At 54.5% G+C, this 15,601-nt stretch overlaps 1 protein-coding gene and 1 pseudogene across 1 annotated transcript in view; both read left to right on the forward strand.

The window, feature by feature from the left end:
• PPP1R37 (protein phosphatase 1 regulatory subunit 37) overlaps positions 1-15,601 on the forward strand; it is a 55,849-nt gene that overhangs the window by 24,587 nt on the left and 15,661 nt on the right. The gene's annotated exons all lie outside the window — the stretch shown is intronic.
• LOC101177213 lies at positions 11,357-12,556 on the forward strand (annotated as a pseudogene).

Below are 15,601 nucleotides of genomic sequence, written 5' to 3' on the forward strand. Positions count from 1 at the left end.
TCCCAGCTCAAGCGATTGTCCTGTCTCAGCTTCCCAAGTACCTGGGACTACAGGCATGTGCCACCATACCTGGCTAATTTTTGTATTTTTAGTAGAGGTGGGGTTTCACCATATTGGTCAGGCTGGTCTCGAACTCCTGACCTCAAGTGATGCACCCGCCTCGGCCTCCCAAAGTGCTGGGATTACAGGTGTGAGCCATCGTGCCTGGCCAGGAGGTGACTTTTGAGTTGAGATCTGAATGGCAAGTCAGCTGTGGGTTAAGCTGCAGGAGGGGAGGGAAGCTGTCAGAGGGAGGGAAGAGCAGTTGCAGACCGGGAGGCAGGAACAAACCACAAAGCCTGCGGAGTGGCTGAGGAGGGGTGCGCGAGCCGAGCCGAGGGCGAGCCCAGGCGGAGGGCTGGCATCAGGGGGCCTTGTCCTGGGCTGAGGAGTTGAGGTTTTACTCTCAGTGCAGGGACAGGCGGTGCCGAGTGAAAGCCTGTGGCAGCAATCAGCCTGCTCCTCGGCACGGTCTGCTAAGCGAATTGTGCACCTGCTTTGGGTCTGAATGGCGAGGACTGCACAGGACGTGGGTTTTCCTTCCTCAGGGAGTCTGCCTGCAGGTCCCCACCAGGTCTTCTGTGTGCCTGCCATGGGCATGCAGTTCTGAAGCGCTGACTGGTGGTGGGAAACCCAGCCTGGAGATTGTCCCAGCCGTCCCACCCAAGGTAGGGACAGGCCAGTGGGGCCACCTGAGCAAAGGCTTAGGGCAGCTGGTAGACCGGGCTACAAGAGTGAGGCCGTGGAGTTAGTCTTAGAGCAGCACCTGGCAGGAGGCTGGCTTCGTAAGCCAGTGCCCGTCCTTGGCATTGTTGACTCAGTGGCTCAGCTGATGAGCCCGAGGCTGCTGGGGAAGGTGTCCTCCTCAGCCTTACAGCTCCAGCCCCCGCGTGATCCGCGTTTCTCAGGCCTCTGGGTTACTGAGAGGCTGGTGGGGGTGGAGGTGCCCGGCTGTTGTTCACTGGGAAGAACTCACCACCAGCGTCCCTTCATTTTTCCCAAGGAGTCACAGGCAGAGGTTTTTCGGAACAGGCTCAGCAGCCAGAAGTCCCGCCTGGGCTTCCAACTGCCTAGAGAGGCAGCTGCAGCCCTCCTCTCAGGCTGGCCTGTGTAACTGCCCTATTCTATGTCCAGGCCTCCCAGCACCCAGCAACTGTCCCCATGAGTGCCCAGGGGAGCTCCCAGTTTAGCAGGGGGAGAGGGTTCCCCAGTGCAGAGTGGGTGGGAAGCCCAGGGCCTGTGACCTGTGTCACAGAGCATCTGAGGATGTTGCCCCTGGAAGGCAACTGCGTGGCCGTGGAGCTAACTTTGGGCTCTCATTTAGGAGGCTGACTCTGAAGGTCATAGTGGCTCAGCAGTGAAAGAGGAGGATCCCCCCTGTGGTCACTCAGGGATGTGACCTCTCTGACCCTCCTCTTCTTTGTCTTGGGTTGGGGGTCCTGGCCGTATCCCCTTCCCAGGGATGTACTAAGGTTTCAGTGAGCTCGGGTACATAAAGGGGTTGCCTGAGATAACTGCGTAGTAAATGACAGCTGTTGGCGGACTCCCTGCCGATCGTTGGGACACCACAGTTATGGACTTGTGCCAGGAGCCCCAGCTTCCTGCCACCCCTCACCGTGTGCCTCAGAGTTCTCCTTTGACAACCCTCCATCTGGCTGTCCTGTCCCTCAGGGGTGGGCATGAGGCCCAAGTTCCTTCCTTCCTTTAGCCCACATTCACTGAGCACCTGCTGGCCGGGCCCCAGGGAGCCATCCAAGTGGCTGCCTCCACAGCCGGGCTGGGCTTTATAACTAATTCTGTCATGAGAGACTGGCCTTGGTGCCAGACCTCCCTCCCGGCCCACCTGCCACCTCTGGGCTCCTTGTAGGCCACCACCTCTGAGCAGCTGCTGCTTTTTTTTTTTTCTCATTTAACTTTTTGTTTTGTTTTTTGGTTTTTGAGATGGAGTCTCATTCTCTGTCACTCATGCTAGAGTGCAGTGGTGTGATCTCACTCACTGCAGCCTCTACCTCCTGGGTTCAAGCGATTCTCCTGCCCCAGCCTCCCGAGTAGCTGGGATTACAGGCACATGCCACAACACCCGTCTAATTTTTTTTTTTTTTTTTTTTTTTGAGACAGAGTCTTGCTCTCTGTCACCCAGGCTGGAGTGCAGTGGCGTGATCTCGGCTCACTGCAGCCTCTGCTTCCCAGGTTCAAGCGATTCTCCTGCCTCAGCCTCCTGAGTGGCTGGGATTACAGGCATGTGTCACCATACCCGGCTAATTTTTGTATTTTGTAGAGATGGGGTTTTGCCCTGTTGGCCTGGCTGGTGTCGAACTCCTGACCTCAGATGATCTGCCCGCCTTGGCCTCCTAAAGTGCTGGGATCACAGGCATGAGCCATGGCGCCTGGCCCATTTAACTGTTTTTTGATGGACATTTTCAGACACAAGAAAGTAGTAGGAGTATAATGAGTCTGATGGACCGACCCACTTTCTGGCTTCAGAATTGATGACTACATGGCCAGTCTGTTCCTGCCTATCTCCATGCCACTCTCACCTGCATTATTTTGCAGCAGCTCTAAGATAGCTATCATTTTACCTATACGTTGCTTGTGAAACAGTGGGAACACTCAGCCCCAAGCCAGCATCCTCTGTCCTCCACTGTCATCTGCCCCAGGCCCAGGATCAGACCACTGGGAAAGTGGCCAGGTAGGGCTGTACTCTCTTGTGGCTCTGCACACATGAGAGGTGGCTGGGTGTGGTGCTCAGAGAAGAGCCAGCTCTACCCCCAGCACCCCACACAGCCTTCCTGTTTGAAGGAGGCCGCCGCCCCAGGAGGGGCTTTAGGAGCTGCCAGGAAGCCCGGAGAAGGGCCTGGGGTCCCTCTTTGTTCCTGGTTCCCAGCTGCTTCACTGGCTACTCCATCTCTGTGTTCATTTGCTTTTAAATGATGAGCACAGATTTTTTATTTTCCCCCCCTTTTTTTTTTTTTTTTTTTTTTTTAATAGAGACGGAGTCTTGCTCTGTCGCCCAGGCTGGAGTGTAGTGGCGCTCTCTCCGCTCACTGCAAGCTCCTCCTCGCGGGTTCACGCCATTCTCCTGCCTCAGCCTCCTGAGTAGCTGGGACTGCAGGCGCCTGCCACCATGCCCAATTAATGTTTTGTATTTTTAGTAGAGACGAGGTTTCACCGTGTTAGCCAGGATGGTCTCGATCTCCTGACCTTGTGATCCGCGTGCCTCAGCCTCCCAAAGTGCTGGGATTAGAGGCGTGAGCCACCGTGCCCGGTTTTCTCCCCTTCTTGCATAAAGGGTAGCATTCATGAGCACACCGTTCTGCACCTTGCTTTTTTCATTTGTGTCTTGAAAACTGTTCCCTGTTGGCTAAGAGAGCACACACTCATTCTCTGTGGCGGCAGGGCTCCACTGCGTGGATGAACTCTGGGGAACTGGCCGGTCCCTGCTGGTAGATATTGTGGTTGGTTCTGGTTCTGCATTCGCAAGCTGCTGCAGTGACTGTCCTTACATGTATGATTTTCCATCTTTGCAAGTATGTCTGTAGGATTAATCTCCAAGTGTGTAATTGCTAATCAAAGGGTATATGCGTATGTACTTTTTTTTTTTTTTTCTTTTGAGATGGAGTCTTGCTCTGTTGCCCAGGCTGGAGTGCAGTGGCGCGATCTCGGCTCACTGCAAGCTCCGCCTCCCAGGTTCACGCCATTCTCCTGCCTCAGCCTCCCGCGTAGCTGGGACTACAGGTGCCCACCACCATGCCCGGCTAATTTTTTGTATTTTTTAGTAGAGAGACGGGGCTTCACTGTGTTAGCCAGGATGGTCTTGATCTCCTGACCTTGTGATCCGCCCGCCTCGGCCTCCCTAAGTGCTGGGATTACAGGCGTGAGCCACCGCGCCCGGCCTTTTTTTTTTTTTTTTTTTTGAGATGGAGTCTCGCTCTGTTGCCCAGGCTGGAGTGCAGTGGTGCTGTCTCATTGCAACATCCGCCTCCCAGGTTCAAGCAATTCTCCTCCCAAGTAGCTGGGATTATAGGCACCCGCTACCACACCTGGCTAATTGTTGTATTTTTAGTAGAGACAGGGTTTCACCATGTTGGCCAGGCTGGTCTTGAACGCCTGACCTCAGGCAATCTGCCTGCCTCAGCCTTGGCCTCTCAAAGTGTTGGGATTACAGGCGTGACCCACTGTGCCCCGCACATTTGTACTTTTGACTGGTCTTGCCAAATTGCCTTTGAGAGGGAACCATGTCCTTGGTCAGGTCCTTTCTCATCTCTAAGCCTCTTCTGGAAAGTTGGGGAGATAATTTCTATTTCTCAGGGCTGTTAGGAAGTGGAAACGAGATCTAGTTTGCCAATCGCTTAGTTTTGGGAGTAGGCGCAAAGTTACGGCTCCACTGGTAAAGCGCGGTAGAAGGGCCCCAAGCAGTATTTGTTCTCTTCCCCCATCCCTCTCTGCTGAGTGCCACTGGGGATTGTAGGGGTGGTGGGAGAGGGTGGGGATGATTACTGTTGGGAAATGCAGGGCAGTGGCTTCAAGAGGGGGTCAGAAGCACAGACCTGCATGCACACTCACACTCTGGGATGAGGACTTTCCTCCTCAGGGCGTCTGTCTCCCTGCCATGGGAGGCAGTGCGTGTGTCAGCCATGGCCCTCGGCTGTAAGCCCAGAAACAGACCCCTGCAGTATTTGTAGCAAAGGAATGTGTGGGGAGGATGTCACCAGGCAGGAGGACACCTGGGCCCTCGGATGGGCGGGATTGAGGTCACTGGATTCCCTAGGTAGGGAGCTCCCCAAATACAGGAAGGAGGTTAGAGGCAGGAAGAGCCTTCTCCACCCAGGAAACCTGACCAGTGCCACACAGTGAATATACAGGGTCCTCACGCAAGGACCTGAGAGGTGTGTAGGCAGCTGCGTGCAGTGTATGCAGGGAGTCCAGGGGCTGGTGTGAGCCCTGCTCTTGAGGGGCCTCTGGGTGCCCGCGGTGGGGTGCTGCGGCCTCCACGGGCGTCATTCTGTGGTTGCTCCAGGACTGGACTTAGAGATCTGGGTTTGACTACACATCAGGCTGCCCTGGGGCCCCCTTCAGTAAAGATACTCCCCTGAGAAATACCTGCCCTTGGGAAGCCCCCTGCATTGGGCTTACATGACTGATCAGACTCTGATTCTGTGTGGAGCAGCCTGGGGAAGGGCTTGGAGGCGGGAGTGAGGATTGTCTCCACGTGGGCAGTGTAGACGTGTGGTTTTGCAGGGGTAGAGACCATGCAGCAGCGCATCCGCAGAGGTAGCGAGGGCTTGGGGGTGTGGGGTTCCCACAGAAAGCTCTGTGGGTGCTCTTCTGCCTCCTCCTCCCTATTTCAGGCCCCAGGAGGCCTTGTGTGGTTCTGTCCCTTCCCTGCTTCCCAACCGAGGCCGTGGCATTGTGGGAGCAGAGGACGGAACTGGACACCCAGTGAAGGCGCGTAGAAGGCATTTGCCCCAGGCTAGCTCTGGGCTGAGCACACCCGTTGGTGACCTCATCACGTGCACACCTTCGCTGCCTGAGTGCAGGGCACCCAAAAGCCTGCCATAGACAAGAAGGGACCTTCCCTGAGTTCACCCAGCTGGCTCTGTCTGAGTTGGGGACTCACACCTGTGCTGACTCCAGAGCCCCACCCCAGCCCCATCTTCGTGTTCCTTCAGTCAACACATATTTATTGAGCACTTACTGTGTGCCCAGTAAAGACCTTTCTGGGGATATTTCAGTGAACAAAAGGGGTAAGAGTTCTCCCCTCATTACAGCATAAATGCATAGATTAGTACGCTTCCTGCTAGGTCATGAGAAGTGCCACCTAGAGAAGGAAGCAGGGATTCATAGTGATAAAGGGGCTGACTTTTCAGAGGGTGGCCAGGGAAGGCCTTTGAGGAGGTGACTTGGGAGTGAAGACCTGCAGGCAGGGAGGGAAGGAACTGTTGGGATGTGAGGAAGAGGGGTGCTCTGGGAAGGGGGTAACAGGTGCAAAGACCCTGAGGCACTGTGTCCAGATGGCTCTGCCACTGGCAAGGATCAGGACGTCAATGACTGTAGCAGCCCCTCCCCAGCACCCCCGAGTGAGGTCTGGCCATGCAGCTCTCCCATGTGCACGCTTTGCCTCCCGTGCTCCATAAGCAGGACCTTGACCCCTCCAGCCTCCTCGCTGACCCCGCTCGTCTCACACTCCAGGTCCCGATCTGTGCGGCATCACTGCTAGATGCATCAGGCAGCCTCCTGCACCTGCACTTTCTTCACAAAGTTCCCTCTGCCAGAGACGCCTTTTGCATCTTTGCCATATCTTGAGACTTTTGCAGATGCCACCCTCCGCAGCTGATCCCAGCCTGGCCATCCTCCCCTCCTCCATGTCCCCTCCTTCCCTCCCTCCCTCCATCATAGCCTTGATGCTGTTCTGCCAGTGCCCCTGGATTTGTCTCACTGATTGTGCAGAAGGCTCTGGGACAGAGCTGGCTTGTGGGGGATTGGGCCACTGCCTATTGGGGGCATTTGGGGGCTGTCCCAGGGGTGAGTACACCCCAGGCTGGACCAGGTGCCCACACCTCTCTCGCCCAGCACTGGCACCTGTGAAGGGCCTCTGGAGGCTGGGTCTTCCTGCAGGCACCAGGAAGAAACCTACGACGGCATCCTTGCTGAAGGCAGTACCCGCTCTCCACATCCTGGAAACCCAACAGAGAAAGACAGTCTCTCTGGCAGCCTCCCTGTCTTGAAGTTCGAGAAGGCTGCATTTCTAGGCCCCCACAACCTGTCTGTCCGGTTTGAAGCCAGGGGCCTGAGGGCTTCAGGGTACTGATGCAGGACAGAGACAGCTCTGCTTCAAGCCTCCCTCTGTCCACTCCCACAGGTGTGGCCTCAGAAGACCATTCCCTCTGTAGTGTGGTAGAGGCTGGAAATTCTACTCTGCAGGATTATGATGCGGATTGAATGCAGTAATCAAGTGTTTGGCAGAGTGCCTGGTAGGGAAGGGGTTCAATAAAGAGCTGCTCGCACCATTCTGTGCAAGGAATGCTTTAGGGCATGTTTTAGAATTTTAGAGCGTGTTTCACTACATGAGTAGCTTCTTGCAGCTTCGAGGCCCTGGCATCCCTCTCCCCTGCCTGCAGGCTTCCTTGTTCACTGGGCCAGGTCCCCGCAGTAATCTTCCTAAGCATGGAGCAGACCGGGCCCTTCCTGGCCAGAACGTCCCCATCTACCTTCAGGGTCTACTGCAGTGGCCAGATGTGAGCTTCTCCTCTGTCCGCTCACTCACCTTTTCTGTGCCTGTCTTGGCCCCTTATCTGTGCCTGGCGCCATGTGGGGCAATGTTGGGGAAACAGTGTGGACCACAGACCACCCCATGCTGTCTTCCTAGGGCTCATAGTCCAGTGGGGGAGACACACAGGTCTCCAGATGGTGACAACTCAGAGGGGACAGGGCTGAGATGGGGAGCCCAGAGGGTGGGGCCTGACCTACCGTGGGGATCAGGGAAGGCTTCCTGGAGAAGGCATTCCTAAGCTGAGAATTGAAGAAGTAGTAAGCAGTGAGAGCATGTACCATGTAATGTATAAAGGGGAGGGAGAATGTGAGGTGCTGGGAAGCACCAGGCCCTTCTGGGGAAGGGAAGAATTTGGGATGTTGCCAGAGCATAATGCCCCATGAGTGGAGAGGTCCAGATTTTTCTATTTTTCTTTTCTTTCTTTTCCCGCAATGATCCTAGAAATCCTCCCAAGAGAGGTCCAAATTTTTTGACAAGGCTGAAAGGCGGCCCCTGAGACCTGACTCTACCTGTCTGCCTGGCCTTTGCTCAGTCCAGTGCGTGCATGGCCCCCTCCTCGCTCTCAAGCATCATCTGTGTGCTGCTTCCCCACCAGACAAGAACCCCTGGAGGGCAGGGACCAGTTCAGAGTCATCCCTGTCTCCCCAGTGCCAGCACGGAGCTTGGCCTGAGTAGGTTTTGGGGACTGGGCTTGGTGGCTCACACCTGTAATCCCAACATTTTGGGAGGCTGGGGCAGGAGGATCACCTGAGCCCAGGAGTTCAAGACCAACCTGTACAACATAGTGAGACCTGGTCTCTACATAAAAAAAAGAAAAAAGAAAATTAGCCAAGCATGGTAGGGCGTGCCTGTAGTCCCAGCTACTTGGGAGGTTGAGGTGGGAGGATCACTTGAGCCCAGGAGTGCAAGGCTGCAGTGAGCTATGATTGAGCCGCTGAACTCCAGCCTGGGCGACAGATGGGGACCCCCCAAAAAATAGGTTTTGGGAAATGTTTATCAGATGAGAGGCAAGACGGAATTCTCCTAAATTCGAAGCCTGAGGCAGAATGGTTGAAGCAAAAAGAGGAGATTTGTTGTCTTATGGATCTGAAGGGTCCTGAATAGTGTGGTGTCAGGCACAATATCTCTTTATCAAACAATATCTCTTTAATCTCTGAGCTTGGCCGGGCACAGTGGCTCACGTCTGTAATCCCAGCACTTTGGGAGGCTGAGGCAGGCGGATCATGAGGTCAAGAGATGGAGACCATCCTGGCCAACATTGTGTAACCCTGTCTCTACTAAAAATATAAAAATTAGCCGGGTGTGGTGGTGGGCGCCTGTAGTCCCAGCTACTCAGGAGGCTGAGGCAGGAGAATTGCTTGAACCTGGGAGGCAAAGGTTGCAATGAGCCAAGATCACACCACTGCACTGCAGCCTGGCGACAGCAAGACTCCGTCTAAAAAATAAAATATCTGAGCTTGGCTTTCCTCTGAGCTGGCTTCATTCTCGGGAGGCTGTTCCCTCCTGACGGGTGCAGGAATGGCTGCCAGTGCTTCTAGAAATGGGATGCCGTCTTAACCACCCTAGTGGGAAGAGAGCTCCTCTTTCCTGAGAGTTGCATCTCAGGGCTGAGGACCGGCTGTGGCTGGCTCTGTAACCTTCCTGTCACTGACCAATCACTGTAACAGAGGTTGTGGGACGGGGCACCTATCTACTCCTAGAACCTTTGGGGAGGACAGCGGGGAGTCAAGGTAATGTGAAGAGGCCTATCCAGGGTCCTGGGGTGAGAGAGATTGGGTGACCAAGGCTGGTCCACCCAGGGGAAGACAGGAAGAGAAGTGGGCCATTCTGGCCTCAGACCACTTCGTCCTTTCCCAGACCCCACGCCAAGGCAGAGCTCCCTGTGGGATGAGTTTCTCACTTGACCTGAAATCTCTACCTGTGGGGCTGCTGCAAGTGCACAGGCTTCAGGAAAGGTGGACCACACCCCCTGCGCCCCAGGCTCCTGCCCGAGGGTGTGCAGCCCAACCATCCGGATAGAGGTGGATGGTGCCCAAGTCATGGGGGCTCAGACAAGCATGGAGAGTCCTGCAGAGAGGCCCAGCACCGGATTCCCAGGTTGCTCCTGGAGACGCTGTCCCACATGGGCCGGTCACCCACCTGCCATGAGACTCCCAACTGGAACCTTCCCTCGGAGCCTGTGAGGTGGAACGATGGTGATGGTGCCCCCTTGTGGGGTAGGTGCATGTGGCAGGCACAGAGTGGTGGCAGCAACTGTAACATAGGGTTCTGGAGGGCGGGGACAGGAACCCTTCCTGTGTGCCCTGCGGTGCTGAGGGCCAGGCTGGGTGAGCTCACCAAGCCCTCCCTGGGAAGGTGCTGTTGATGCAGCAGGAGGCCCAGGGCGGTCACTGCTCTGTGCTGTTGGCAACGGAGCAGGGATTGGAACCCAGGCGCCTGGCTTCGAGGCCCCCATGCTGTGGGGGAATGGAGCTCTGCCATGTAGGTGGTTATTTATTGTCGTGAACAAGAGCTCAGGCCTGGTTTCCAGGTGTGACTTTATTGCACCCTCGCCCTACCTCCCCAGCTTGAGAATTCTGGAAAATACCACAATAAGTGTTTCTTCTCTCTTTTGAAATTATGTCAATAATACTTGCCTCCATGCTCTCAGAAGAAAATGACATCTCTATTTCCATGTGTTGCAGTGTTTCCTGGCTTGGGACCCCACCAGCTCTCCAGTCACCCAGGCTGGAAGCCAGGTTCTTCCCAGCTTCTGTCTCCACCCTGCCTATCCTTGTGCATGTAGCAGTGACCAAGTCCTATTGATTATCTGATTATCTGCCAGAAGCCTCAGGAATGGGAGCCTTCTGAGTTAGCACAGTCACCAGGAGCACGGCCTGTGGCCAGGCTGCTCAGGGGCTGGTGATGTTGGTTTCTTTCACCTTAATGTGTGAGTTGTGTAGTAATACGGTCCTATATCACTTAATGATGACACATTCTGAGAACTGCGTCGTTAGATGATTTCATGGTCGTGTGAACATCCTAGTGGACTTACACAAACCTAGGTGGCATAGGCCAGGCCTGGTGGCTCACACCTGTAATCCTGGTGGCTCACACCTGTAATCCTGGTGGCTCACACCTGTAATCCCAGCCACTTTGGGAGTTCTAGACGGGCGGATCACCTGAGGTCAGGAGTTTGAGACCAGCCTGACCAACCTGGTGAAACCCCGTCTCTAATAAAAATACGAAATTAGCCTGGCGTGGTGGCGTGCGCCTGTAATCCCAGCTACTCGGACGGCTGAGGCAGGAGGAGAATCTCTTGAACCTGGGAGGCGGAGGTTGCAGTAAGCTGAGATCATGCTATTACACTCCAGCCTGGGCAAGAAGAGCGAAACTCTGTCTCAAAAACAAAACAAAACAAAACACCTAGGTGGCATGCCTACTGCACACCTGGGCTACCTGGAATAGTCTAGTGCTCCTGGGCTCCACTGCTGCACAGCATGTGGCTGTGCTGAGTACCCTCGGCAAGTGTAACACAGTGGTAGGTATTTGTGTATATGAACATAGACAAGGGACAGTAAAAATATAGTGGGAAATCTTATGGGACCACCAGCTGCATATGCAGTCCATCATTGACTGAAATGGCTTTATGTGGCTTATGACTAGACCTGTATGTGCCTCAGTATTCAAAAGATGTAAAAAGGTGGACAGAGATTCAATGTAAAGAAATGATAAATGTTTGAGCCGGGCGCGGCAGCTCACACTTGTAATCCCAGCACTGTGGGAGGCCGAGGCGGGCGGATACGAGGTCAGGAGATAGAGACCATCCTGGCTAACACAGTGAAACCCTGTCTCTACTAAAAATACAAAAATTAGCCAGGTGTGGTGGCACATGCCTGTGGTTCCATCTACTAGGGAGGCTGAGGCAGGAGAATCCCTGGAACCCGGGAGGCAGAGGTTGCAGTGAGCCGAGATCGTGCCACTACACTCCAGCCTGGGCAACAGAGCGAGACTCCATCTCAAAAAAAAAAAAAAAAAGATAAATGTTTGAGGTGATATGCTAATTACCCGGACTCAATCCTTGTATGCATTTATTGAAATACCACATGTACCCCATAAATATGTGTAATAATTATGTATCAATAAAATTAAACATTTTTAAAAAGGTATATAGAGAGAAGTAAGTTTCTCTCCCTGTCCTCCTTCAGCTTTGCCAGCTCACCTTCCTAAAAGCAGCCACCTAGTTTATTGTATGTCCTTCCGGAAGGATCTCTGATGGAGCTTAGCTAATGACAATCCACAGCAGCCACAGCCCAGGCCAGCCGACAGAGTTTGTAAATAAAGTTTTATTTGCACATGTCCAGGCTCATTTGTTTATATACTATCTATTACTCTTTTCATGCTACAAGGCCGAGTTGAGTAGTTGCTGCAGAGCCTAGTCTGATCATTTAAGCAAAAATATTGTGATGCCTGCAGCTGTGTGTGTTTAAAGTCAAGGCAGGGTGGTAGAGGCAGCAGCAGCAGCAGCAGCAGGCCCAGAGGCAGCGGTTGGGTTTGCAGCGGGAAGAGAAGGTTGAGTCAGTGTGTCTGCGAGAGTTGGAATCGAAGCCTCTTAAAATGGCAGATGATTTGGACTTCGAGACAAGAGATGCAGGGGCCTCGGCCTCCTTCCCAGTGCAGTGCTCAGCATTATGTAACAATGGCTTCGTGGTGCTCAAAGGCTGGCCCTGTAAGATCTTCGAGATGTCTACTTGGAAGACTGGCAAGCACGGCCGCACCAAGGTCCACCTGGGTGGTATTGACATCTTTACTGGGAAGAAATGGAAAGATAACCGCCTGTCACCTTATAATGTGGGTGTCCCCAACATCAAAAGGAATGACTCCCAGCTGATTGGCATCCAGGAAGGTACCCCTCACTGCTCCAGGACAGCAGGGAGGTGCGAGAGGACCTTCGTCTGCCTGAAGAGACCTTGGCAAGGAGATGAGCAAAAGTACGGCTGTGGAGAAGGGACCCTGATCACCGTGCTGTCTGCCATGACAGAGGAGGCAGCTGTTGTAGTCAAGACCATGGCAAAAGAACTGGCTCCCAGGGTGGCGGTGGTGGCAGCAGTGATCCTCTGAGCCTGCAGAGGCCCCCTCCCCTGGCCTTCTGTAGGCTGGACTCCTCCTACACAATGTATTTGACGTTTTATTTTGTTTTTTCCCCACCCCCTCAATCTGTCAGGGAGCCCCTGCCCTTCACCTAGCTCCCTTGGCCAGGAACAAGCAAAGCCACGGCCTTGGTGAAGCTGCCATCCTTTTCCCTCCTCGCACTACAGCCCTGGTTGGGGGGAGAGGGTGGGTGATGCTTGTGGTTTATTTGAGACAGAGTCTCACTCTGTTGCCCAAGCTGGAGTGCAGGGGCACCATCTTGGCTCACTGCAACCTCCACCTCTTGGGTTCAGGCAGTTCTCCTGCCTCAGCCTCCCGAGAAGCTGGGATTATAGGCACATGCCACCATGCCAGGCTAATTTTTGTATTTTTAGTAGAGACAGGGTTTCACTATGTTGGCCAGGCTGGTGTTGAACTCCTGACCTCGTGATCTGCCCGCCTCGGCCTCCCAAAGTGCTGGGATTACAGATTGAGCCACTGAGCCCGGCCTTATTTATTTATTTTAATTCAATCTGGAATCAGAAAGCGGTGGATTCTGGCACATGGTCCTTGTGCCCTCCCCACTCACCCCTGGTCTGGTCCCCTGTTCCCCATGGCCCTATACCCTAAGCACCACCCCCACAGACTAAGGCCAGCCCCCTGCCCTACCTGTGCCTCTCCCCAAACCCCTTTAGATGGGGAGGGAAGAGGAGGAGAGGGGAGGGGTCCTGCCCCCATGGGCTTTACCCTTCCCTGCAGTCTCTTTCCCCAACACATTTGTTAAAATCAAACCTGAATAAAACTACAAGTTTAATATGGAAAAAAACAATAATAAAGTCGAGGCAGACCTGGGCCTTTTGGTCTGTACTCTTGCCTCTGTGAGCCTTGACTCTGAAAAGGGGATAGTAAAATGATGTCTCTTAGGGTGGCTGGGGGGCTTCTGTGGGGTCCAGGCAGCACAGGACCTAACCAGCAGGGTGCCAAGCAGGGGGATGCCTGGGCTGCAGGCATTGACTCGCCTGTGTCCCACAACCCCTCTTGGAGCTGGAGCACTAGCCGGGGCTCAGCTGCCAAAACCCAGGGACAGGTGAGGCTGTCACCATCCAAGATGGAAGAGCACTTACAGGCAATCTGGTGTGCCATTCCTGACTGCCCACCTGCACAATCAGGTCCCCTCCCCGTGAGTACTACAGGGGACCCCACTCCTGCCGAATACAATCCTCCCATGAGCCTGAATCCATCCTGTCGCTGCTCTGCCCCCCGCCCCCAGTGGCTCCGGTCTCCTGCAGAATGAGAGTGAAGTCCTCACGAGGGTCCACCAGGTCGCCATCCCACATCATCCCCAGTGCTCCCCTCCCGATGTGCATTGGCGCTGGGCCTGCTCCCACCGTCACACTTAAGCCCACCCCAGTGGTTGCTCCCTGCCGCGGGGTTTGCACAGGGACTGCACAGTGGGCCTCCTGAATGAAGACCCAGACCTGAGCCCAGTGGGGCCTCTGAGAACACTCCTTTCAAGGCCAGCTCACCCTGGCTCCTTTCTGTTCATTCCAAAATAACAAAATAACACCTGCATTGCAGAGCGTGGTTATTCTGAGCCTGGTTGCCATCACAGTCATATGGGGGCCTGTTAAAATCTGGGCCCCTGGTCCCTTGCTAGGACCTCCTGACTCTGGTGCTCTGTGAACCTGGCTCGCAGATGTCCCGATTTCATGTCGTGGACACTGGGGCATGGGAAGGTCGTCTCCAGCCAGAGGTAGCATGGTTGTTACGGAGCAGCCCTAAATATTCCTGCTCCAGGCTTGTCTGGACATCCTCCCTCCCTGTCCCTCCTCTGAGAGCTGACACCCTCCCACTGTGTCCCCCAGCCCACACAGTGTTGCTTCCTGGTGTTTTGACTCCCACTTGGATGACTGTGTCTGTTTCCCCCGCCCTGCTCCAGGCTGGCACGGATGGTGTGAGTCATCACCACCCCCTGATGCCCAACCTGTCCTTGCATCTCGTGGGTACTACTGCACCTGTGTGCAAATGCCAGACAGACATCTCTCTGCCTGTCACCTGATGCCCGGCATCAGGTTTCTCTCTGTCCCTTTGTGAGGGCCACAGCCGGCGGGAGTGGGAGGCAAGCTCTGTTTGCCCTTCATCCTCTCCCTGGGGAGCTGGCTGCCACCTGCTGGGCGAGCGGCAGAGCCCCATCCCTGCAGCAGCAAGGCCCTGCACAGCAGCATCTCTCCTTGGAGCTCATGCCTTTCACCATCCCACCCAGGGCTCCCCACACCCTGCCTCTGCCCCAACCCTTCCCCCTCCTCAGGCCAGACAAGGGAGCCGAGAGTTAAGCTGTGCTCTGCTTTCAGGTCAAGACAGTCCTGGGGTGTGTTCCAGTCCTGTCACTTCCAGGCGCCATGACTTGGGCAGGTGTCTTTTCTTCTCCCAGATTGCTTCCCTGATAAGATGGAGGTCTAGTTATGCCAGCATCATAGGAGTGCTGAGCTGGCCAAGTGAAATTGCGCATGGAAAGTACTTAGGAGCTGGGTGAGGCGGCTCACGCCTGTAATTCCAGCACTTTGGGAGGCTGAGGCGGGAGGATTGCTGGAACCTGGGAGTTCAAGACCAGCCTGGGCAATATAGCAACACCTTGACTCTTTTTTTTTTTTTTTTTAAGAAAGTGCTTAGCACTATGCATTACACAGAGTACGTTTCTGATACCGGGAAGTGGCTGCCACCATCACCACCACCATCATCATCTTTTTCTCCATTTGTGTCTCCTGCTGACTAAGCCAGCACTGTGACATTGGCGCCAGCTACTTCATGGGTACTCTCACGTCCCTTGTTGCCTGCGACCCCCCAGGTGTCCCTTTCAGGGAGGGAAAGAGGTTGCTGTGATCATTTATCACAGTCTCGGCAGGCCAGGGATGGAACTCAGGTCTTCTTATTCCAAGCCATTACCTCTGCAGATCCATCCCCGACACACGTCTGCTTTGTAGAAAATACACACACACCCAAACACATGTGTTCTGAACATACCTCTCCTCCTCCCTGACAGCCACTTGAATTCTGGTCCGTGCTTAACGGGCCTTCAGAGCCTTGGACTTGAGCAAATGCATCTGAGCCCTGACCTTGAGATCCACACTCACACACATGCCCACCCCACATACACGTGTGCACACGGTGGATTTACTGCATGCT

The sequence above is a fragment of the Nomascus leucogenys genome, chromosome 17, assembly GCF_006542625.1.
Source record: "Nomascus leucogenys isolate Asia chromosome 17, Asia_NLE_v1, whole genome shotgun sequence".
Lineage (NCBI taxonomy): Eukaryota > Metazoa > Chordata > Mammalia > Primates > Hylobatidae > Nomascus > Nomascus leucogenys.